The 27,903-nt window shown below is 41.0% G+C and overlaps 1 protein-coding gene across 1 annotated transcript in view; it reads right to left on the bottom strand.

Moving 5' to 3' along the window:
* Positions 1 to 27,903, bottom strand: part of TAFA4 (TAFA chemokine like family member 4) — a 1,348,618-nt gene that overhangs the window by 204,221 nt on the left and 1,116,494 nt on the right. The window lies entirely within an intron of this gene.

The following is a 27,903-nucleotide window of genomic DNA, read 5'->3' as shown; positions in this document are numbered from 1 at the left end:
AATGACTGCAACAGTAAAACACGAAGAACATCAAAGGAGAGTAGATTTTTGAAGAAAGTTATGAAAATATTTGGCATGGAATTTAGTACTAGGAATTCAGAGTGAATTTACATATATTGCTACCGGTGTTTTATGAATTTACATATTATTCCACAAGATACACAAACTAGGCTAGGCTATACAGAATTTACATTTCACACTAACATGTGCATTTAATTGAAAGTATTGATATACACCTAATAACTATTTCAGATCATGCACCAATAATAACTAAAATAAAAACAGAGGGTAATGAAATAAAATGAGGCACTGGCACTTTCCCAGCTATCTGTTTAAAAGAGAGGAATTTAAGGAATGGGTAGTGGAAATTATTCAGCAGCTATTAGAGAAGACAGAAATTTCTTCTGAAAATATACTTAGGGAATGGGATAAAATTAAAGTAGAGTTTAAAAAATAGGGTGGCAATAAAAGAGAGGGAGATATGGTTAAGAAGTAGCAAGAATTATTTAGAAGGACTGACAAATGTTGAAGTACTGCAGAATAGGGGGAATCTTACAGAAAAGAAAAGGAGCAACTGCATAATGCGAAACAGAAAATAAGGAATTACCTCAATAAAGTTTAGAAAGATTGCTGTTAAGCAACTGTTTTTGATAATAATAGAGCACAAACATTTTTAACACAACTCAGGGAACAGAAAGTAGAAAGGGCTGTCACCAAGTTTAGGGAGGCTACAACCAGGAAGATAACAACAGATCCTGTAGAGCTATTAGAAATATTTGGGAAATTCTATGAATGTCTGTATAAAGCAGAGAAATGTGGAAATCAAGAAAGGGCACAGATGGAAATGCCTATGGAAAAATTAAATATGCCAAGGTTAGAGGTAGATGAGATTCGATTACTAACAGGATAGGAGATGAAATAAAAATGGTTTTGTATTACCAATCCACAGGAAAAGTCCCCAAGAATAGATATTTCTCTGAAAGTTAGGAAGCTAGGATGAAAAAAAATGATAAAGTTCTAGAAAGTTTTGTTTAACAGTATTTTAAAAGGAGGAGAAGTGCCAACATCCTGGTGTAGCTGTAATATCTAAAGGGGGTAAAGATCCATCAGATCCAGTTTCATACAGGCCCATTTCAATACTAAACCATGATTATAAAGTGGTCATGTTTAGAATGGGTAAAGGAATGTCAAAACTGATGTCAAAATCAATAAATGTGGACCAATGTGGTTTTGTGGAGGGGAGGCAAACATTTGACAACATTAACAGAACATTGATGATCCAGAGGGAAGCAGAATGTAAGAAAATACCACTGTTGTTGGTGAGTCTTGATGCAGAGAAAGCATTTGACAGAATAAGCTGGGACTTTATGAGAATGGCAATGGAATCATGTGCATTCCCTGATAAAATTATAAGGCTGATTAGGAGGATATTTGAGGGGATCTGAGGCAAAAATTAAAGTGGGTGGGTTCCTCTCAAATAATTTCTACTTGAGCACAGGAACCAGGTAGGGGTGCCCTATTTTTCCTTTGTTCTTTGCATTATATTTAGAACCACTGGCAAAAAAATAAGGAACTCAGAAAGTCAAAGATATAATTGGTATGGTAGTCAATAAAAGCTGGCTCTATTTGCAGATGATGTTACTTTATATCTGATAAGAGCAGAACAGGACATTTCAGTGTTGTGGAACATTTTGAGACAGTTTCAGATCATTTTCATAATACAAAATTAATGAAGCTAAAACAAAGGCAATAGCTGTAAATTATGTACGCACACATCAATTGGTTCAGCAATATCCATATTTATGGGGACGTGATAAAATTAAATACTTAGAAGTATGGATTAAAAATGATTCTGTTGAGGCAGTTAAAGAAATGTGAGAAGAGACTCAACAAAAGATAAAACAAATATTGAGTGACTGGAAGCTCTGTTTTATGGATATGGATAGTAAGATACAAGCAGATAGAATGTTTTTAGTCCCTTTAGTCTTATACATAGGTCAGGCATATTTTTATCAACCAGAGCAGAAGTTATGGATAGCAATTAAGAAAGAGCTGAAGGATTTGTCTGGGAGGGGAAGATGGGAAAAGTTAAGTGGGATAAACTGATTTTTACAGTAGAACAAGGCAGACTGGGATTACCCAATCTGAAGGAGTATTTAAGAGCTACACAGTTAAGGCTCCTATTTATAGCACTAGCAGAAACCTATAATTCAAAGTGGAAAGGCATGATGATGAAAGGGAGGGCTCAAGAAACAAGGAGAGGAGTGACTAGGATTTTGGATGCAGATCGTTAAGGAGAATAACAATACTCATACAGAATATAACATTCATAAAGCAGCAGAAAGTATTCTAAGAACTAATCCAACAAGGAAATGGAGAAAGAAGATTCTGCCGATATGAATGACTGCAATTAGGGATACAGACAATAGTCAAGAGGGGGCTGGAATTTATTGTAGAAAACTGGCAAAGGAACCAAGGTATTAGAAGCAAATAACTAGAGAGCAAAATGTAATAGAATGAGACGATGCCAAGAATCTAGTTGGACTGCAGGTTACAGATTGCCTTCCCTATCAAGGATTGATATCAGAGAAAGAAATAGGGGGTCCTTAATAGAAGACCAGCACTGGTGGAGCTTTAGTAGAATCTAGAATAGAAGCTGTTGCTAAAAATGGAATAATTAGCAGAGTGTATAAAATATTGCATGATAACTATAAGAATCAGTCAGAGGAGGTTAGAAAGGATTGGGAAGAGAGATTGGATAAGCAATTCACAAAAAAACAATGGCAGGATATATGTATGTCTCCCAAATATTCAACAAAATCTAGAAGCTTTAGGATTTTTGCCTTTAAGTGTTCACATAGATATTTTTATACTCCAAGTAGACTCCAGAGAATTTTTCCTCAGGTAGACAGCAAATGCTGGAAGTGTGATGGGGAAAAAAGAGGTAATTGCGAACATATTTTACGGGACTGTAATGAGTTGGAAGACTTTAATGATTCCCTGCAGACTACTCTATCAGAGATACTGGGTTAGCAAATTGATGTATCCAAGGAAATTATTTTTCTGAGCTATGATACAGAATCAGAACTGCCTAGACATAGTAAGGCCTTGCTGAGTTGAATTATGGTGACTGCCAAAAAAGCAATTACTACAAAATGGAAGTCAGTATCTAAGCCAACTGAACTAGAAGTAGTGAATATAGTAACAAAGATAAAACAACTGGAATTGGGATCTTTAGAAAAGGGTAGGAGTGAATTACATAGAAAAAAAATGCAAATTGTGGGAAGAATACATACATGGGAGGAATGAGGTTTAAAAGACAGCAGGATTTAAATGAGCTATATAATGTTTGACAGACAATGACTGGGTAGATTATAAGTGATGAATAATGTTTGAAACTAAAATCATGTCAATGTTGTTTGTGATGTATAATGCTTGCAAATAAGATTACGTCAATATAATTTGTTTTCATTTATATAAATGTATGATTGTCTGTGTCATAAGTGATAGTTTAATACAGATTTTTTTTGTTTAAAAAAGTAGTAGCTCATCTTTCTCTAATTAAAGTAAGTGCAACATTTCCATTTTCTTTCAGCAACGACATTTGAAATAAGGTACCTGCACAAATGATTTTATATGCAATGTTCCTGCAGGGATGTTAATGCCTTGCACATAACATAATACAATAATTTAGTCAGCAAATAATCTAGCTCTTTTTTACATTTCAAATAATATCATAAAAGTGGCAGAGAGGGGCAGCACACTAGTATAAGATTTAAGGATATTATCTCATAAGGTTTGGTTCTTTGGTTTGTGAGTGAGTGAGTGAGTGAGTGAGTGAGTGAGTGAGTGAGTGAGTGAGTGAGTGAGTGAGTGAGTGAGTGAGTGGGAATACCTCCTGCAACTTATCTGTCCTCCATTCCGACCTGATTGCAGTCTTATACCAACTGATTGCCCAAACAGGATTTTGCAATGCTGTGGTCCTGAATAAAAAAGCAATGCTTCCCTATGGGGACAAAAACTGTCATATTTGATAAATGTAAAACTATTATTCATGTTATTGTTTTTTTTTCCCTGTCCTATCCCATGACCATCAAGCTTCCTAAATTGTCCAGTTGGCTTGTCTGTTTCCCTCTACCCCTTCCCTATTCTCCAGGCTCCCAAAGAAATGAAAGGGGAGGGAGGGGAGGTGCTGGGGATGGCAGCACTCATGCTGCAGAAAGTAGGAGGTTTTTGTATATTGTCTAACATTCCACCTTATAGCAGCCTGATGTGCAGGGTGCTAAACAGGGGCCTTCAGCACTGGCCCAGCAGCCTGTGTGATTTCACATAACACCACTATTCAGCTACAGAGCATGCACAGCATGCAAGGGACAGCAACTCGTGGATCTTTGTTCTGGGGCACCTGGCCTCCACTAGGTATCAGCAATGCAGTGAACAGGGATATTCTCCCTTCCTCTAGGAAGAATGAGGTAGGTTTAGCTACTCATTTCCATCATCCCAGCCCAGTCCACCAGTATTCATGCTAATCAGCCCCCATTTCCAGGGCTGTAAACTGGTATTCATCTCCCTGCATTATGAAGCGAGCAGGTAAAGTGCATAGCTTTGAAATAAAGCTCCACAAAAACAAATAAATTACTTTACATATTTTCTTACTTCAAGCTGACCTACTAGAGTCATAGGTTCATAGGTTCATAGGAGGTTACTAGGCTAGCGGGCCTAGAGCCTTTACAAGCCTAGCCATGTTAAAACCCAAGTATCCCCTTTTGTTCTTTTTGGGTAGTTCGCAGAACGAATTTATGAACAGAGTGGGTCTTTGATCAACACCGGATACCCCTGTCCATGAGGAACATGTTTGATCCAGCCTTTGTTATAGAATTTGAGTATCAGAATGGGATTTGATAACCACCCTCCCTCAGTCTGCAATTATTGACAAACTTGGTTATGCTTAACCCTTTGATATCAGCATTTATGTCATGACATCCCTTCACTTGCTATAAAGTCCTCATCTAGTCTTCCTGTTAAGAAGCTGTCTTTGAAATATCTAGGCTTTCTGCTTGGTAAGTCAGCATCATACTCTTTGTCAATAGTATGGCTTATTCAAAGTTGGGACCTCTGCATCTTTCCAAAGACTCTCTCACCCTACTTTAAAAAAGAAAATCAGTCATACGTTCATTTCTTCTCTCACTTTGCTGTTATGCAGCATTTGCATCCTTTTTAATTTTAAATAGACATGCATGAGAAAGCTTAATTTTGTATATAAAAGGGTTGCAAGATTTGTGCTGGGATGGGCCCATAATATCCATCACTGTGCTATTTTGTAAGAGTTTGACTGGTTCACCCTAACTGCTGGGTAAACTCTAACTCTCTCTGATGCTGATATCCTTCTCCAGAGGGATTCTCCTTCTCCATTATCTAACCTCTATATTTAGCAGTTCATTCTTGGGTCTCTCTCTTCTTTGTACCCTATCTCACCACCTGCAAAGGTGGGGACCATAGCTTTTCATATGCTATATCCATCTTGTGGAATTCCTTTCTAAGTTTGGCAATGGCTCAAGTGCAACAGAAAGGTTATATTAAGGAAGATGATGAATCAAGAAGCAGACATCTTCCCTATCAGCTAGAGGGCTTTATCACAGCCTGCATGAGCCGTAATGGAGACCATGGATGTTGCAAGCTTCCAACTGCTTCAAGGAGGACATCGAACAAGTGACATGCAGGTGAGTGCCCCATTCATGCCAGGGTTATTTTACTACATTTCCCCACCAAGGGACTCTGACCCACCACAGACAGTAATATGGCTTTGTCTACCAATGTCAGCTTCCCATGGGAGTCCTTACTCCCTAGTCCTAGATCCTAGATATTGCACGGCTCAGCCATCTGATACATTAAAAGGCCTGCCAAGCAAAGACATCTATTTGGGTTTACTGAGGTACTCCAGAGAGGGAAGACAGGGGCTGGATCAAAGCTGGAGGTTGGCAGTGATTCAATGTGTAAGAAGGTGGAAGATGCAAAAACAAAATAATAATTCCATAGTTTATAAATGTTATCAAAAATACTAAAGCAAAATATAGTATTGACATTAAAAGCTGTATCAGTGTAATGCAGAAAAGTAAGTCCACTATCACAAACATAACCATGCTAAAATACAGAAATTAATTTCCAAAGGTATTTGCAAACTCTACTATACCAACATGACATGGGTAACATGCAACTTTTCTCCAAAAATAGTAAACTTTCAATACAGATACCCATAAATATTCACATACAGAACTTTTTTAAAAAGCACCTTGCCAGACACCACTAATTCTAGATACACATAACAGAGATTTAAACTCTTCAGCAGAGCATAATGGAAAAAAATATATGTTTTGTGTTTCACTCAGCTTAACAAGAAGTGCCTTCTGCATTTACCTTCGGAATGGGCATCAAACAGATCTGAACTATGCTAGTCTCCCATCCCTGCTGAGTGAATGGGCTGATTGGTTACTGGTCAGGCAGGGTCCTGGTGGGGGGGCACTTATGGCAGGGTTATAACATTGATTATGATATATAGGGCCCTGGGTTCGAGACTTGGCAGCACTGATTATTTACATAACAAACTAGTAAAAAATAAACACTTCAAATAAAATAAAATAAGGACCGCTGGCTGCAATGAATTCCACAAGACAGTTTTAATGCCAACAAACAATAAAGTAAGCGCTTTCGTCTTACTCCAATAAGTAAAACTTCCTCAGACAAAGAAACTTATCAAGACAGTGACATATGTACAATTAATTTAAATCACATGATTAAGTTAATTAAATATTAAAAAGACATGCACAAAACAATGCATCAAATGACACACAATAAAGCAATTGTGAACAAGTTTAAAATGTACACAAAACATATGTAAAAAAATATGAAAAATATAAAAAAATATAAAAAATATATATAGTCCTAAAAGGACAATTTTTAAAATAACAAAAATATAGCATGAATCAGTTATACTGGACAAGATTAACTAGAATAATATTCTTTCTCTACTATTATTTACAAAAAATGGAGCCAGTTATCTTTGTAGGCTCCTGAACTTTAAAACACAGGCCAATGAGCTGATATCATTCAAACCTGGTAAACTATAAGCATTCAATTTTATTTGCCATAGTAGTTCACAAATTTCTAACATTAAACTAAATGCCCCCCCCCCCCCCCCCAGGGTTATACTCTATCTGGTTTATAATTTTAAAACAGAAACTATGTTGTGGGTGCTCCTGGATGTGCTTAGCTAGAGCATTCTCCACCTTTAGTTTCCTGATACTGTATATATGCTCGTAGACCCTGTCCTTGAACCTGCAGCCCATCTCACCGACGTAAAAACAAGGGCAGAGTTTACAGGAGGATAAGTAGGCCACATTCTTGGATGCACAATTAAATCTCTTATTAATACGGTACTTTCTGTCTCTAACAGTAAATGTATTACCAACTTCCATGAATCTAAAATGTGAACAACTCTCACATTTATACATGACAGTGGCTCTCACTATGGGGGTCCTAACCTTCTCCAACAGATTTTTAAGAGTGGGTCCTCTTCTATATGTAGTCCTAGGGCCTGACTGAACTATAGGGGCCAGGTTTTCATCAGATACTAGTAAATTCCAATTTTTAAAAATAATCTGTCATATGATAGGGGCATCAAGACTAAATGATGTAATAAAGGTGACGTTAAGTGGCTCTGACCTTACTAAATGTGGCTGTTCTGCACTGAGTACCAGTAGACTATTTGAGTCAAGTCTAGGTGCTAAAATAGGGATAAAGTCCCCATTAAGTCTTTTATGTTGTACTTCAAACTATAATTCATCAAGTAATTATGAAGGATAACCCCGTTTTAAAAACATATCATACAATACTTGACATTCGGCTCTAATTTCCTTATCATCAGACACCATATGGGTTGCTCTCGCCATCTGTCCCTTCACAACAGATCTCTTCTGTTGGTAAGGGTGACTGCTGGTGAAGTGAAGGAATGAGGTGGAATAAGTAGATTTTCTGTGGATCTTAGCTTTAAATAATTTGGCATTCCTGTCTTTATATAATTCCACATCCAAGTATGCAATACTATCTACACCTGAATTATATGTAAAGGTCAAAAATTGGGTGGATTCATTCAAGTATGTCACAAAATTTGAAATGTCATCAATTTCACCCTCAAACATAATAAATACATCGTCCAAGTATCAAGTATAATAGTAAATGTCCTCCATATACAAGTTGTTGTTGAAAATAAAGTGTTGCTCCCAATGGGCCATCACAAGGTTGGCAAAACTTGCCCCACAGGCAGAGCCCATTCCAACACCTGTCTTCTGCAAATAATAACGTCCCTCAAACATAAAATAATTATTGGTCAAAATCAAATCCAATAATTCCTCCAGTAGTTCAGTTTCTCTTTCTGTACTACCCTTAGCCCACATAAAATCAGTTACCCATTCAATACCTATGTCTGCGGGTATTATAGTATAAAGATCTTTTACATCAATAGTCAAGAATACAGTCTGATCCTTATACTCGAGACCATTGATGCTGTTCAAGAAAGACCAAGAATCTTTACAAATGTGGTCAATTTGATCAACAAATCTCTTTAACACTGTAGCCACATATTTTGCCAATGGGTAGGTAATGGAATTTCTCCCATTAACTATAGGTCAAAGGGGTGGGTCCTCGAGGTCCTTCTGGACCTTTGGGATTCCAAAAATCACTGGTGTAAGAGGAGTCAGACTCGACAAGTAATTATACAATTCTAGAGAAATTCTGGATTCTATAAATAAATCATTAAAAAATGTTTTAATCTTCTGCTGTGCTCGATTCATTTCGTTTAGAGAAGCTAAGTTATAATTATCAGTGCTGAGTAATTTCAACATGCGCTCACTGTAATCTTGGTTATCAAAGAACACAAGGCCACCCCCTTTATCTGGCTTTACAACCCTAACATTCTGAAAATTTAAACAATTCAATCTTTCCCAATCCTGTTTAGTAAAATTACATGCTTTGTTTAAGGACCTATGTCTGCTGTTATCGAAAATATCACGCAAGTCCAATTCACAAACATGCTCAAATATTAATAATCCAGGGGGTAGAGGTGGGTTGAAAGCACTCAACACTCTGCAGTCGGTCTTCAAAACAGGTTGATCCTTAAACATAAATTCTAGATTTAATTTACGAACAAATAATCTAAGGTCAGCAATTGTCCGTGCTATGTTTGCCCTTTGGTCAGGGATGAAAGTTAAGCCTTTTGCTAACAAATCTGCTAAAACAGTATTCACTTCCATACTGGAATAATTAAAAATTTTGAAATCATGTTCGCTGTTAAAAATAATTCTAAAGTTTCTAGTAGGAGCATCGCCGTTCATATAACAAAAACCAGCTAGGTTGTCACTAGCCGGGTCAACAGTTACCTCTGCATTGACCAATTTGACCCCAGGTTCTTCCCTTTGAAAAGTCTCGCATTGCTCATTGAATTCGTTTGTTGTCGGCCTCTCCTGAAAAATTTTGAGAACTATTACCATTATTAGATTCACCATTACCAAAAGCACTGTTCTGGTTAACCGGGCCATTAAAACCTTAATTGCCATTATTATTAGTATTTTTGTTTCTATTGTTGTTCCTTAAGTGTCCATTTCAACTAGAGCCCTCAGAGTTCTGTCCTCCTACATCGGCAACTGCCTCAGCATAACTGCGCCCTGAAGAATCAGTAACCCGCCTATCAGAAGGCTGATTGTTCTCGTTGCTGTAGGGGTGGCTCGAGGGATTAAGCCATTCCTATGTGAGCAGGGGTTTAGGATAGGCAGCCCCTTTGCTATAATCGGAACTGTCCCGGTCTAGTTTTTTATTCTTAGTGGCTTTCAGTTTGATAATTTTTCCATTGATACTAGTGAAAATATGTTCATACTCGTATTTATAACAGTTAAAGTCAATGCCATTTTTGATACACTCATTTAAGGTATCAATTTCTTCATTTAGCTTTTCAATAAATATAGAGTAATGCCTGATAAACATTTCAATCAGCTCAAGACCTTGTTTGTCAAATAAACACAAAAGGTCATGATGGAAAGGTGAATCACTCACCAAGTACTGATTATTTACATGTCAAACGGAGCACCTCACGAGAAATCTTGATGAGTGGATGAGAAATAGAAAATTCACCCTGGGGATCACTCCAGTGGCTCTAATAGACAGAGGCACTGGGAACTAAGGTTGTTTGGCACAATGCCAAGGTAATCCTATGGGCTAGGCTTGTAAAGGCTACAGGGCCATTAGCCTAGTACACACCTATGAGCCTATGAACCTATGATACCTGAAGTGCATTACTTCATAATGTGTTACCTAAACATGCTACAAAATGCAGGATACAATTCAAAGGATTCCCAGAGCAGAATTATCCCTTTATATGAATCCAAGCATTATGATTTTGTATATAGTGAGCATCTTTTTATAGCTCATTTAAATGCTATGGGCCACTCACTGCAAGATAAATGCCCCATTTATTTAACAGCCTAATAGTATCTAATAATGCTTCTTCACTGCATGTTCCAGATTCCTGGGACTAAGGGACAGCAGTAACAGCAAGCTGCATTATTTGTGTAGCAGACGTGATATTCTGTCATTAATTAGTGTGATGAGTTCTTTGCAGCCTTGTACTAAACCCGCTGCAGCAAGGCTATCAAAACAGAATGGCACACTGCAACCAACCTGCACTAGCTGAGGCAAAGATAAAGCAAAGAAAAATAATACTATCCCTATAAGGTAGTAAACAGTTCCTGCTGAATAGCACACATTGGTTTTCTACAACAACTTTACTGTTTTCTAGTTTAAAGAAGTCTGAATAGCAGGAGACACTGGGAGGGTTAAATTCAGTGCAGAACCTTGAGAGAGCAATCCCCTTGCTTCTGTCAGAATTCTGTCCACACGAGAGCTCCTCTTCCTTCAGAATGGTTCCTGACTGAATATTTGATGACTCCAGCTCCTAGAAATACAGAGTTTTTTCAACAGAAATGCATTTGTATCTCTAGCACTTTTATCTTAAGCTCTGTGACAACACCCATCTCTGATTATGATACAAATGTACTATGATTAACGTTCTCACTAGTAAATATAGAAAAACGAATATCAGCTGCACTCTGTTTTATTTATGCACCTTCCAAGGTTATTCATCTGCTCTGAAATTAGACAGTCAATTATTAGATGTTTAAATAGTCTGTGTTATCCAGTCACTTAATCAGAACATATGAAACAAATTCATGACATTGTGCAAATATCATAACAAGTAACTTTTTTGTATGCAAACAGAAGAAAGAATGGGTAAATGAGCAAAAATAAAAGCATTGTATGTCTACCACTAATACCAGCTAAAGCCAGTGAAACATGTCCAAACTTTCAAGTACTGTGGTAGTTATCTAATGCATAATTAAAACTAATCATGATACCAAACTGTTTGCAGAGCACATTAAAGAGAACTCAACAGTCTTTAAAATAAAAGAACTGACAAATGGAGATAAGGCAATTGCCTCAGTCAAGAGACAGTCTCTTCAAATGAATATTTCATTCAGTTTAACAAAGTTTATTTTTCATAGAGTAGTGATAGTCTTGCAGCTTGAAAAGTCCCTGTTTTGAATAAATGGCCTTGTTCCTTTAAGAATCCTTCAAACAACTTACTCGACTACTAAATAAGGAAACATTTCTTATCCAAGTGCTGAAAGCTCCCTCCTCTGGTCTGACATCTGTATTGCTTTCTCATATAAGAAGAATCAACTCTCTGCTGACATAATTAACAATTATCACAAAAAAATGCAGTTCTTTGTAAGACAATGTGCTAAACTGTTACAGCAAAATAAACACAGCATGCCTGCTATGTCTGTTCTTTTATGCAAAACTGTTCATCAAAAAAGGTGGCAAAGAAGCATAAGAAAACAACTTATCATTGTTTTAAGCAGTTTTTTGAGTAACACAAGCGGTACAGCTCAGACTGTGATGAAGACTCCTAAATGCATGTGTGGAAGGTGAGAACCCAGGGCTTACCCCATAAACAGATCAATCATAAATTGCCTTCCACTATGCCCTGCCAGCTTTCTGTCTTTTCTGTTTGCTTTTATGGGATGGCACACTGCCAGCACTCCTTACACTGGCAGAGTTTCAGATTAATGGCCAAATGAATTATTTATTTATTGACAGGCGGCAGACAAAAGGGTGATAGCTTCAGTGAATGCATTATATTCCAGGACTGTTAGTTGACATGTGATAATTAGCCTTGGTCTGTTAAACAGCAGACACCAACAATGATTTTGCATTAGGTCAAGTGCATGGGATCAAACTACTCCAGATTCTATGTAGCACTACTGTACTTTCTCACTCAGAGCTTATCTTAAACAGCAAAGACCATCACATTTGTTATAAAAAGAAACTTGATACATACTTTAACCATATTGAGAGTGTTGCATTGAAAGTGTAGTGCCCTTTATAAGTTAGGCATGTTACACATTTCTGTCTTACAAGCTTGAACAATACACACTTTTTAGCCTATTCAGGGTCAGAAAAGAGCTAGGAACTAAGCTGGAAATAAACAGGCAGAAGGCAGAGAACCGATTCTGGATTGTTTGCCAGTCCATCACAGGACACACACACACACACACACACACACACACACACACACACACACACACGCACACATTTATAGAAAATGTAGTGTCACAAAGTCACGTCAAGTGTTTAGTATGTGAAAGGAAACAAAAATGCTATAAGACAACACGGATGAACACAGGGAGGACATGCAGGTCATATGCAGAAAGCACCCCAGCCAAAAACTAAATAAAAAAATTAAACATTGTGAGGCACCAATGCTAATTTCTGAATTTCTGTGGTCAGTGCTGCCTGTATTGGGCAGCTGGTTAAAAAACAAATAATTTGACAGGCATCTGCAATTTGCAAGACCACCTCCAACTATATTACACAGCCAAAGTTAGTAAATGCCTGGCTAACACTTCTAGACTGGGGTTAACACCTCGGGAAGTGGTATGAATCATTTTACCTGAGTAGTTAATGTTTCATTGCCACCCTAATATCAGTAACTCCAAAGCTATATCATTACTACATGTTTGTAATTTCTGGTAAAGGTCTCTACTTAAGGTACGTCTGGTATGGGGCAGACTGGGCCAAATATTAGCCATGTGACAGATCACAAACAGTCATTGCAACTAAAATATACCATAAGGAGCCTAATGTCATTAATGGGGTCCCAAAGGCCAGTAGCAGTACTAATCTGTTTACATGTCTATGTATGTAATGGTGCAGTGGAAATGGAGGAAAAAGAAGCCATTCCGTACAACAAAATGTAATACCTGAAACAGTGAATGTACAGAAAAGTGTAAAAATTGTGAAAAAGGCCATATCAGCATTGCAGTATTGGTTCAGGGAAGGATCATCTACATGTAATGTAAAGTAATATGCTTTGCAAGCAAAACTCCTGGAAAAAGGCTACAAATTGAAAACTGAAGCATTTTTAAAAATGTGGCAAAATACTTTGATTATTTACTTCAAAAAAACTTGCAAGAATACAGTAAGAAAAGCTAAGGGGATACTGAGATATAGATCAAGAGGAGTTACCAGTCAAAAGAAGGGGGTTATTCTTCCATACTAACAGTTGGAGAGAGTCCATCTGGGGTAGTGTGTTCCCACCAAATACAGGTGTAATAAATATGTGTGATGGCACTGCTGGAAGGTCACTAACATGGCATAAAAGCAGAACTAGGAACTTTGCAAAGAAAGGGCAGTTGAGGTAAAATATATACCCTTTAAGGATACAGCTTCTACCGCCAGTTTGTTATGTTTTATTACATTTGTTAACCAGGAATGTGCAGTTATGGAATATCATTTTCATTGGAGTCCCAGGGAGAAAAGCTCCAGACAATACAAGACATACAAATATTTGATGACAAATGTATATGTTCTCTAACCCCTGTGTATATTCTATGCCTCAAATATTATATTTTTTTCTTTCTTCATTTATAGCCTCCTCTTCCCTAGTGTCCTCTCAACATATTCTTTACTATCTTTATTTATTTATTTATTTATTTATTTATTTCAGTTTGGTGACTGGGGGGGGGGGGGTCCACTGGGCTCGAGAGCCCATTTTCAGTTGAGGCCAAGGGAGAAAAGCTCCAACATTACACAGTAAAACATTAGATAATGGATAAAGTTACAATTCATGATACATATACATAAGATAAGCAAAATACAATTGATATGGAGGGTGTAGAAAAAAATAGAGACATAAACAGGTAAATTGGTAAGGCGTCACATTACATAGTAGACATTAGGCCGGATTCACGAAACCTCTGTGTAAGACTTAATATGTCTTACTCGGAGGCTGCAGTTGAATGGTATGATGTCAGCGTGCCATGAATATTCATGAGGGCAAGCTGACTTATCCGTAACTCTTACACGGACTGAGTAGGCAAGCAGGGGGTGTGTCCGACTGCCGAGCAGTCTAAAAGTCCACGCCCCTGCAAGGTTTTAAAAAGCATAATGTCAACAGCCAAGAGCGAGTTCGCTCAAATGTACTTGCACTCAACACCACACTCCCTGACACTGTAAACCCCCATCAGAGTTATAAAACGGAAAAAATTATTTTTTTTTAAATCCACGATTTAGCTGCCCGTATTTGTGCTTTTTTGCGCGGGTGTGCCCATTGCTTAACCACAGTTAGCAATTGTGACATTGAAGAGCATATAAGAACTACTTATGCAAATTAATCCAAATAGCGATAGCGTAATGGTAGAGCATATACACAAAGAGAAAGCATTCACGGTTCGAGTCCCACCACTCCCCTTCTTATTTATGTTTTAAATCAGTATTTGAAATAATACCAGACAAATATGATTAAAATTTTATTAAAAGCAGTGACATGGTCAATGTATCAGCGAACAAAATATATATTTTTAAAAGACCCAGATATATAATAACCTGCCGTTAAGCAACGTTTTACACAGCTAAACAGAGGTGCCCATAGTTTAATAGCGCTATGCCCATCTAAACAGAGGTGCCCATAGTTTAATAGTGCTTCACCCAGCTAAACAGAGTTGCCCATAGTTTAATAGCGCTTCACCCAGCTAAACAGAGTTGCCCATAGTGTAACAGCGCTTTACTCAGTGCAATAGAGTTGCCCAACATTTAACAACGCTTTACCCAGCGCAATGTGTTTGCACGGACGTGCGTGCCGCACCAACCAGGGCACCGTAGGGCACAGGGGAGCAACGTAGAGCTAAGTTGCTTAAACGCAGCCACACCCCCTAGTCTGTCTAGACAGTATTAAAATAAAAGAATGACAAGGTTTGAACCCAGGACCCTTTGCATCATAATCAAAGTACAGAACCACTAAGCCATGACAACATAGGGGAAACAGCCACTATTAACATACATAAACGTAGGAATGGTAGTTTAACCATTACTAAGCAGGTCTACAGCCAGCCGAGAATTTTACAAAATGGCCAATCACAAAAAAGTGCGGGAAATGCGGCATATTTAAGCCCCACAGGTGGGAATACACGCCATAACTGATTGTAGCTCACATCTGTGGTCAGAATGTCTGGTGTTGGAGAGGGAGTGTGCTTCAGAGCGCCGAGATGGGGCACCAAGGAGTCCAAATACATGGTTTGGCTCCTAGTCCACCATCACGAGGCAAGACTCCTGCAGGGCCAGTTCCAAGGGATGGAGTACAAGGCAAAGGCTTGGAACCGGTTAGCTCATGACCACACCAGTGCCACAGGCGTTCCCCGGACTGGTGAGCATATTCGTCACCACCATGCGGACCTGAAGAGACAAAAGGAGGACCGCCTGAACCAGTGGATACAGGAGGCCCGTGGGATGCGGGATGCCCCACAACTGAGTATGTAGCCATGGAATGCAGTATGTAAGGATTTAAAATGGAGTATGTATAACGGATAGGAATTTCTCAATATCCCTTCATTCACTTTACAGCTGCAGGTGACCGTGTTACGAATCAGCAAGCCTATGAAGATAGGCTGCTAAGGCTGCGCCGCCAGGCAGGTTAGTGATTATTCTGCATGTATTGTTATATAAAATATGGGAGAGAGCATGAAAGAAAGTGTTGTAGTCCAATAATACAGCCATAAAATGGACTGAATAAGTCCTCTGCATGTACTGTCAGATAAAAACGTTAGAGAGGCAGAAAAAGAGTGTAGTAACCCATTAAGAAAGGTAACAAATGTCTGGAATAATATCTCTGCAGGCACTGTCATATAAAATAATATGTGAGTGAGCCTGAAAAAGAGTGTGCTAACCTATTAACAAAGGTATAATATGTCATGAACATGTCTGCCATATATACCGTTAAAACAAATAAAGGAGTGAGCCTGTGGAAAAGTGTGTAATGTCATTAATAAAGGTCTAAAACCCAGAGTGTGTCTGTTTCACTTAGTATGAAATGTTGTTGTACCCTTGCATTATACAAATAGTAATGTGTTAGAAAGTGCTGGCAACCCAGAGTTCTGCAGTCCCATCTAAAGTGGGTGATGGAAGTGCTAGTAGCTGTGAAGTAAATATACAGTCCTCAACAGTCAGTTACTGGCTGGCATGCATAAGTAAATCTGGCACACGAGTAGCATGTTAATATGTTCCTCAGAAATGTAAGTGTGCTTCAATAAATGCAGGGTTCTGTACAATTTGAAGTGAAAATGTCATGTGAAAACATCCAGATATATAGATAAAGAAATATAAATGCAACCATGAAATATGTAGCAGTAACATCTGCATCCTGGACAGTTAGTATGTCAGATATAGGTCAAGTATAGATTGAACTAGCCAAACCCACTACACAACCTAATGCATGGTGGCAAGTGTAATAATACATGTAGGGAATATACACCTGCAGTCACTAGGAATGTAGTGTAGAGTAAAAGTGTTTATAAGATGTTAACGGAGGTTTTTTCTACACCCTACTGTTTGTGCATAAACCATGCAATTCCACACCTCAATGGGTATGTGTAATCTTAAATATTTGTTGGGATATATGTCCAATTGTTCTATAAATATTTGCACTCATGTTGATGCATGTGCCCTGTTCAAACACCATGTTCATGGTGGCCTGTTGCTACCAATCATCCCTGCATGCGTTTGGAATAACCACTGTTGTTCAAAATATGCATGTGTTATGTTTGCTGTTCAACTGTTGGAATTGTGGTGGGTTGGGTTAATGGGAATATCACTACATGCTGTTACAACTAATCTGGAATGCTGTTGTTTATGTTGTAATGAAACACACCTAATCACAGAACATATGGGAAGGCCGGTCCCAGCAGACCCACCTGTCCCTCCTCAGTTGGCGAGTGCACCTGGCACCAGTGGCTCTGGTGCCCAGCCCGGACTCCCCTCCTCCATTGGTCCTGTGCCACCTTCGGGTGGAAGCGCTGCAGGGGATGGGGCTCATCCCCCCGTGCAAGCGTGGGCGGAGAAGGGCCACCCATCACCCTTCGAAGGGTCCTGGCTGTGGTGTGTAGGGAGATCCAGCGTTCAGTCGCTGATCCCCTACGCCAGCTTGAGGCGAGCATTGCGTGTCTCTCGGGTGAGTCTGCCCATCCTACTCAGCCCCCAGCACAGCCACCCTCGGGGCTGTGAAGGTGCAGTGGTGACTGCCCATGGGTGGGGATCTCAGTTCCACTGTTACCATCTGTGGGCTCATGGGCTTGCGATTTCCAAACATCCTTCCCTGTCAATTGTGTTCACCCACCCCATGTGTCAAACTCCATCCCTGTATGCATCTTGTTTGTCCTGTCTGTTTACCTCCCCAACCTACCTCCCCAAATATACCTACTTCCTCTACCTCACATTCCACTCTCACCTGAAAAAAAAAAATAAAAAAAAAGGGCAATCTGTTACCACAAAAAGATTATGCCCCATACATAGCTGCCCAATTCGCACACATGTCCACTGGACATGTAAACTGATAATTCTAATTGGCAGTACAACATACTTTGTTGTCCTCACCCTCTCTCAGGGGTGGAAGGTTTCAAATTTCACACCAAATTTCATACATATGCACAGCTGTTACTGGTAAAGAAATGGGCAGCTATGGACCTTCCCTGCACCCATCCTGCACATCCTGAGCTGGTTTCCCTACTGTCTTTCCCTCTTTGTGCCCCCTTTTTCACCACTTTCCTATCTCCCCATTTTCTTTTCATTCAAAGAAATTAGTGCGGGGGTTAGTGGGAGTAAGCACTTTTAAGCAGTAGTAAGTGGGATTAAGCGAGTGTGCGCATGTGTGCGCTTAGCTAAGCATAGCTAAGCATCATGCAAACCCGCGCAAACCCACTTACAACTGCTTAAAAGTGCCTTAGTCACTCTGTATGACAAGGCCCTTGTACTGCTCAGCAGCAAAATAAAAAACCTTGTCAGTCGCGAACCCGGGACCTTGGACTCACCAGTCTGCATGAAGTACCACTACACCACAGCAGATATACAATAACTTAGTGCTGAAAGCAATTTATCATACATTACCATGAGTGAATGTAAAGGGAAAATAGCAATGGCATAACACAAATCTTGTTCTGTGGGCCTTAACCAGCAGGTGTTGTTGAATTGCATGACATGACTGTGAAAAGAGAATCAGCCATGCTAGTAGGGAATAAGGTTACAGTAGCAGCTTACAAACCCCACACAGTATCAGGGCAGGATAAACACTGGCATATTTGCATAGGTCACAGGCCAGACCTCTCAACAGTGACTGCTCTACAGTGATGACCCTGATTTGTAAACAAATGTTAGCTGTGCCCCTCTGACTCCCTGTGAAATGTACTAACAGTAGGCAGAAAGGTGTTGAATCTCACTTAATAACAAATGTCAATAAGTGAGAGTAGACACCGCTTGCACGTCAGAAAAGGTGTAGTAACAGAAATGCTCTGAATCATCCAAAGTCTGAACTGAAAAATGTCTGAACTATATGACAGGTGTATCCCAGTTATATGTACCTTACCCTGAGGCTGTTCAAATATATACATGAGAGTATCTGAGGCCTGGAAGAGTCAGAACACACAGGCATATCATCTTGTCTGCTGGTACACACTCTGCAAATAGCTGTAGAAAGAATCCCGCAAGCATGCCCTTATGTAGAAGTACAACACAGAAATAGCAAAGGATGCAGCCATGTACTGCTAGCAACCACCTGTGACAATGCCATTGTTCAGGTGCTAAAAAGACTGCTGTGGTGCACAGTCAAAGAATACTAGGCTGACCTCTGTCTACCATCTGGATATGTCCACAGGTGGGAGCTACTTAGACAGACTACAAGCCTACATAGACATACAGGTACACATTAACTCTGCATGTTCAGCAAGATAAACATCACAGGATAATAAATAATGCACACTGCAGTTCTGCACCCCTACCCAAAGGTACTATATACCCGTGTAGTCAGGCACAACCAAGGGTGTAGGTAGGCATACACAGTACAGAAATATGTCCAGTCGTCCTGAGCAGACTGTGCTAATGCCAACACAAACCACAAACTGTTCAGATGTGAGTAGCGTACTAATGATAGTACAGCAGTTCACAAACAGTGCATGTGCCTGATATTCATAATTGGAAGTACAACATACTTAGATGTCCTCACCACTCTCTCAGGGGTGGAAGGTTTCAAATATCCCACCTAATGTATTGCATATGCACAGCTGTTGCTGTTAAAGAAATGGGCAGCTATGGACCTTCTCCACACCCATCGTGTACATCCCAAGCTAGTTTCCCTACTGTCTTCCCCTCTTTGAGCACCCTTTATCGCCACATTCCTATCTCCCTATTTACTTTTCTGTCAAAGACATGAGCGCGGGGGTTAGCGGGAGTGAGCACTTGTAAACAGTACTAAGCGGGTTTGCACCAGTGTACGCATGTGTGCGCCTAGCTTAGCATTGCTAAGATATGATAAACTACTCCAAGCTTAGCTAACTATTGCTAACATAAAATAAGTTAAGCTAAGCTTAGCTTAGTATTGCTAAAATACACTAAGCTAAGCTAAGCAGTGCTTAGCATTGCTAAGCGCCGCGCAATCCTGCGCCAACTCGCTTACAACTGCTTAAAAGTGCCTTTGTCATTCTGTATGACAAGGCCCTTGTATTGCTCAGCAGCAAAATAAAATACCCTTGTCAGTCTCAAACCCCACACCTTGGACTCACCAGTCTGCATGATGTACCACTAAGCCACAGCCGATACACAATAACTTGGTGGTGAAAGAAATATAACATGCATTACAAGGAGTGCATGTAAAGGGAAAATAGGAAAGCCATAGGAATACATTGCAATAAAGAAATATGACATGCATTACAAGGACTGAATGTAAAGGGAAAATAGTAAAGCCATAGGAATACATTGCAATAACTACTGTTGTATGCCAGTTAATTCCCTAATTCCAAAAGAAAGTACATACTCCCGTGTATCCAGTGTTAGCATCAGGAGGTGTGAGTAAACTTACACACTGAGAAGAGTGTACTTGAAGAAGCAACAGTCAAGTTTCAGTACAAAATGCATTTCACTGGCTACAACCCAGCTTCAGATATGAGACATATACCAAACTTCTGACTGACACAACAGTGTCCACAGCAAACAAGCATGGTCCCCACCTTGCAAAACTGAAAGGCCTACGCCTACCTAACCTATCATTTTATAACAGTGTCCTGAAATCACAGTTAGAACTGCAATTACCACACAGCAGGCTGCATGCAATTACTAAATGGTGGGCACCAATTGGTGCAGAGGCCATCACATGCACATGTGCAGATACCTACAAAAGCAGCCTGTACTAGCTGTCCACACATGCAATAATATCATTGCAGCAACTGGAGAGAGAGAAAGCGAGTGAGACAGACAGACCTACAGACAGACAAACAGTTGGAGAGACCAACCCAAACAAAAATAAAAACAGAGGTGGTTGGAGATACCAACCAACCAAAACAACAAATAAAACAAACAGAGGTGGTGGAAGACACCAACCTAAACAAATAAAAGAAAAAAACATCAACAGGTACAAAAGACTGAGGTGAGAAATACAAAGGTAAGATATTTAACACAGATGTATTTACTGGCATCCGAATGATGTGTCTGAAGGGTACTCTACATTCTGTGAACACTCCTTATGTGGTAGCAGTCTGTATCTATATGTATATGCAGATGTGCATAGGAAAAGGGACATACTGCAACTGTTAGTGAAGGCTGGACATATATATGTATTTGAAGGTTGCTATGTGCACATATCTATGTAGGTTGTAGTGTGTGGCATTGAAAACAGCAAGCAGTGCAGGTATATGTCATGTGGTGGTTTAATGCTGTGGGACTGAGTTACAGCCAGTGAGGTCTGCTACGGCTATACGGCCTGAGGACAGCAAAATGCATTCTGAGATGTGTACTGTGTTTAGCAGTTGTGCTGCCTATTGTGTGCAATACTGATAATTTGAATAGTATCTGTACACCTATGCCTGTTGTTCTACTGTAGTCTAGCACACTCACAGTAGCAATGCCACAGTTGTGGCCACTGACAAACTGTGTCATATTCCTGCAGATCCCTCTGGTGTGACAGCAGGGCAGACGTTACATTCTGGTGAATGTGTTAACACTTTAAACTTGGTATTGAACTGTGCATGTCACAGGTGAGGTGTAGGCCATGTACACATAACACACCTACGCATAATGCATGCTGTTAATGTTTGCTGTGAGACGTGAAACATCTCAGTAATGTCAGTAGCTGCCTCAATCACATGCAATGCACAGAGCATCAGACACATACCATACCTGAGGGGTAGGGGCCTAGCATGGGGCTGTGCAACACTCCTCAACACATAACACAGTCATGTTAGGCAATGCTCCCTATTGGACACCTCACACACCCTTGTGCAACATGGCTGTGTAATTGTGAACTTAGCCACGGCACTGCGGTTCAGGTACAGCATGCTAGGCAGTGGCTAGCACACTTTAGTGGCTTTGAGTGACCACATGATGCATGATGATGATGGCTAATGGTACTACACCCCATACTGTTACAATGGCCATGTCTAGGTTTGGTATCCCATCATGTATACATGCACCACTCATCCCGTGTGTGTACATAGCATGCATGTGCTGCAGACACAGACACTGCAATCAGACATGGAAATCCATGTGACACACAAATAACACACACAGCCATGGTATGTATACCTGTGTGTGATGGTGCACAGGACATTGCAGAGCTTATAATACTTGTACAGAAATGTTGTGTCCTTGTACACATTGTGTTCCAGGGTGTAGGCAATCACTGAACATGTACACACATGCACCACAGCCATGTACACTGTCATTAACTATGGCTGTCTACACTCACACTGCATGGACTTGATCAACACTTATTCTGCATGCTGACACATGTGCGTGACTGTTTGCCTTGTGATACTGTCAACCACCTTCAACCAGGATTGAGTATGATTTGGATTTTGGTTGTGTGTGTGTATCTGCTGTAGTGAGGAGTGTGTATGTGTTCCTGTGTTCCTGTGTGCATGTGTTCCTGTGTTCCTTTGTGCATGTGTTCCTGTGTGCCTGTGTGCCTGAGTGCCTGTGTTCATGTGTTCATGTGTTCATGTGTGCATGTGTTCATGTGTTCATGTGTGCATGTGTGCATGTGTGCATGTGCAGACCGTAATGTGTGTTTCCTGTCTTCCTCTCACAGGTGCTGAGGTAGGGCTTGGCAAAAGCAGCAGGCAACCTGAAGCCACTGCCAGGAATAGTGGTGATGATGACACATGTATTTTGGCACAGGGAGATTTGACAGGGCCTGTCGTTGGTACACCAATCGACAGTACACAGCGTTCAACCCCATGCGCACACTCATACTGCCATTACATCCCTCACCACCAATGGCCAAAGGGGAAGGACAGCATACAGTTGGCATTGACCAGGATAGTGTGGTACCCATGGCACATGCATCCCCTCACAGCAGCCATAGCCGTAGACCTGGAATGGTACCACACAGGCGGAGGTCCAGGGGTTCTCGGGGGAGCACCACTGGATGTATTGCCCCTGGCAGGCATGCCCTCACAGGTCTTATGATGACCACTATGTTCTGGGCTGTAATGCAGGCTCAGGCACGTATGGAACGGTAAACCAGGCAGCGACTTAGGGCGCAGAGGGCACATAACACCGCTATCAATGACAGCACCCGTGACCTTGCCGGTGCCATCCGGACATACACTGAGGTCATTGATAGACGTTGGGGGGAGACAATAGATGCCTTCCACAACAAGTCTTCCTCAAGCTAGGACTGTGCAGGACAGTTGCAACGTCGACGCGGACGCATGCCAGCAACAGCTGGCAGTGGTCGTGGACGGCCCACAGCTCACAGCCGCTCCTGTAGTGGCAATACCAGCCCCAGCAATGCTGGGGCTGGCCTGTCCATTGTCCGTCCCAGTAGACCATGTGCATGTGGCTCTGGCCAGTCCCAGCAGGGACATGGGGCCAGTCGTCATACCTCTGCCTCTGATGACAGTATCCAGTCAGGGTTGGTACCTGATACCGTTCATAGCACCCCTGCCAGGCACAGGTACTGTGTCCATGGCCGGAGACAGTGATCTGTACAGCCAAGCAGGTACAGTCTGTGGCTGTCCCACAAACCACTGTATATGGCAGCCACATGGTGGAGCTGTGTGCATGCAGACACACACACATTAAGCAAACAACTAGGGCTCACACATACACACACACACATTACATCAACATTGGCCCATGCTGTACTGTTGTCCCACACACACACACACACACACACACACACACACACACACACACACACACACAGACATGTCGATTGGATGGGTCAATGTCAGGCTCTGGCAAACAACAAAATGCCCTGTGCATATGATGATACCTGTGCCACCTCCTATCATCTGCATTATCGACGGAGGGACAGGCTAACATGGTGCTGATGCACAGGGTGACACTATAGCAGTGTAGCAATAATAGCGAGTTGTCAACAAGGAAGTCTAACTGCATCCTTGTAGGTATATCTGAGCAGACATTATGCATCAAAGCTCTGATTGTCAATGTAGCATTGTTTACACCACTGTTAGGTCTGAGTATGTATTATCCACCCATGTGCCAATTGGCTGATGTGTGATGTGTTGCCAGCATGTGTTAGCGAGTGGACAGTATGTGTGTGATGTGTGCAGTACAGATTAGCAAGTGTACATCTGTGAATATGGTGGGTGCGCACTGTCTGGATGTATGTGCATAGTGGACACATGGGCCGTGTGGCATACCCTGTCGTACACATTATTAACATCCCATTGCATCTTTCAATGGCCAGTATGCATTCTACTACAGTTATGTACTAACATGGGTAGACGTGTGTATGACATGGGTTGACACTATGCTGCGGGTGACACCGTTAATATCAGTCACTGATTTGTAGTCTGGTAGTATACACAACCTCAACAGCATGACTATAAGCAATCATTGGATGATGTCCTGACAAATGACACACAGTAGTAGGGAAGCAGTATCAATTGGATCCTTCCGGTGCTACACTATAAGACTAACCAGTGGTGATGACTGCCATCATTACTGTGACCACACCTGTGTGTCATATAGCCCCCTTAGGTACAAGCAGACACACTAGGGATGTGTCCATCCAAATCTGGGAATGCATGGAATGGCCTACATTGCATTCCCTGGATGGGACGCATATCCTACACAAGGGTATCATACAGACAGATACCTGTTGTGTGATACATGATGTATAGCAGTAAGTCGACTATGGCATAGTCATCCTCATGTACTATACATACTATCCCGTCAGTACCACACCGGTGATAGCCCTCAACATGTATGTTGGGTACCATTGTGTACATACAGACCCATGTTATGTCATGTGTCCCTTGGTATCCACATATCCATAGGTATTGTGGAGTCCCAAGGTGTATCACAGACATTAGAGGCCTGAATGCATATCCACAAGGCAGTCGTACACCTATAAAGACTGTCCATTCTTGGCAGACTTTGTTGTGTATGACCATGTCTGACATATACCCCAGGCATATACCCTCACTCACACTACTCTTAAGTAACTGTCATGGGTGTGTGTGCCACAGATGACCTTGGCCACAGAACATGACAGTGGACGGCCATGTCACATACATACATATGTGACCTACGATCTGAGTAGCAGCGGCACAATCTGTCAATGGAAGCAAATGTATTCATGTAGTATGCAGGCTTCAGACCTATGTACTGATTGAGGGGACATGTACACATATATATTTGCCATGCAGATACCTGATGTCTGCAATGCACTTACTGTTGTCATCATACTATGTCATACCATAGTAAAAGCAAAACCCACACCGTGTTGACCAACAGTGAGACACACACAGTCAGCATTTGCAGGATTCAAACCCCTACCTAACTATGTTATGATACTAGAGAGAGACGCACTAACACGGCGCGCTATTTGCTTTCCTGGCTGGTTTCACTTCTCCTGCAGTATTTGTAGGATGGTGACATCATCAGACTTTCCAAAGAGTAATGTACCTCTTTTAGTGTGTTTTCACAGTCTCCAAAAAGGACACCCCTTTCAAACACAATTGCACACATACACACACACACACACACACACACACACACACACACACACACACACACACACACACACACACACACACTCACTGTTTGCAAGATTTAAACCCCTACCTAACTATGTTATGATACTAGAGAGTGATGCATTAACATGGTGCACTATTTGCTTTACTGGCTGGTTTCCCTTCTCCTGCTGTATTTGTAGGATGGTGACATCATCAGACTTTCCAAAGAGGAATGTACCTCTTTTAGGGTGTTTTCACAGTCTCCAAAAAGGACACTCCTTTCAAAGACAATTGCACACATACACACAACCCTCCCCTCACACACACACACACACACACACACACACACACACACACACACACACACACACACACACTCACTGTTTGCAAGATTTAAACCCCTACCTAACTATGTTATGATACTAGAGAGTGATGCATTAACACGGCACACTATTTGCTTTACTGGCTGGTTTCCCTTCTCCTGCTGTATTTGTAGGATGGTGACATCATCAGACTTTCCAAAGAGGAATGTACCTCTTTTAGTGTGTTTTCACAATCTCCAAAAAGGACACTCCTTTCAAAGACAATTGCACACATACACACAACCCCCCACACACACACACACACTCACTGTTTGCAGGATTTAAACCCCTCCCTAACTATGTTATGATACTAGAGAGTGATGCATTAACACGGCACGCTATTTGCTTTACTGGCTGGTTTCCCTTCTCCTGCTGCATTTGTAGGATGGTGACATCATCAGACTTTCCAAAGAGGAATGTACCTCTTTTAGTATGTTTTCACAGTCTCCAAAATGGGCACTCCTTTCAAAGACAATTGCACACATTCCCCCACACATACACTCACTGTTTGCAGGATTTAAACCCCTACCTAACTATGTTATGATACTAGAGAGTGACGCATTAACACGGTGTGCTATTTGCTTTACTGGCTGGTTTCTCTTCTCCTGCTGTATTTGTAGGATGGTGACATCATCAGACTTTCCAAAGAGGAATGTACCTCTTTTAGTGTGTTTTCACAGTCTCCAAAAAGGACCCTCCTTTCAAAGACAATTGCACACATACACACAACCCCCCCACACACACACACACACATTGTTTGCAGGATTCAAGCCCCTACCTAACTATGTTATAATACTAGAGAGTGACGCATTAACATGGCACGCTATTTGCTTTACTGGCTGGTTTTCCTTCTCCTGCTGTATTTGTAGGATGGTGACATCATCAGACTTTCCAAAGAGGAATGTACCTCCTTTACTGAGTTTTACCAGTCTCCAAAAAGGGAACACCTCTCAAAGGAAACTTCACACATACACACACACTTTGCAGGATTCAAACCCCTATCTAACTATGTTATGATACTGGACAGAGACGCATTAACACGGCTCGCTATTTGCTTTACTGGCTGGTTTCCCTTCTCCTGCTGTATTTATAGGATGGTGACATCATCAGACTGGACATGGTGATGTGCGTACACTTTGTTTTATGCCATTCCAGGACTGGTCCACGTGGGTCATCAGGTGTCAACAGCTTGAACATGACCTCAGTATCCTTACCTTGTGTGATCTATCTGTGGACACATTGACATTCCATCATATGTCAACACATATTTATGCACAGCTTCTTGGTTTTGTGGATACTACATGTGTCTGGGATGTTGATAAAAGGCTATTCAAAGTCTATGTGACACATGTGTAGATGTGTTCATTGATGTATGCCCTGGATGGCTGCCTTGCAAACAGTCTAGCATGTTTGGTAACCATGATCCGCACATGAACATACCACAGTTGGTAGGGTTGTGTGTGTGTCAGCTTCCAATAGCTCTGTTTATGACTGCAACCATGATGGACTCCATGACCTTGCAGATCAGACCTCATAGGCGTACTGGACTTGACTTCCCATGGTGTGTTGTGCACCAACACTTGTGGGGAGTGCCATATGTAGCTGTGACACATTCAACGGTTCCACATCCTGTGTAGGGGGTGCGGCTCAGCTGACTGTTCAGGTGCATGATCTGTATGTTCTGTAGTTTGTGCATGACACATATTGGGAATCAATGTATTCCACCTGCTGCCATGCTTTTGGCAGTGGGGGTAGCTGCTCATCCATTCTACATGTGATATCTCCTGGTATGATGATGTGGACTATTGTCAGTGGGAGATGGCTATGTACATACGGGCCTGTTTGTCATGATGTCGGCATTGACACTCAGGTACAGTTGGCCCGTACTCAGGACATATATGTGTGTACATTGA

Source organism: Protopterus annectens, chromosome 7.part0, assembly GCF_019279795.1.
Source record: "Protopterus annectens isolate FY-2018-M chromosome 7.part0, PAN1.0, whole genome shotgun sequence".
Classification (NCBI taxonomy): domain Eukaryota; kingdom Metazoa; phylum Chordata; order Ceratodontiformes; family Protopteridae; genus Protopterus; species Protopterus annectens.
This window is presented reverse-complemented; position numbering and strand designations above follow the sequence as displayed.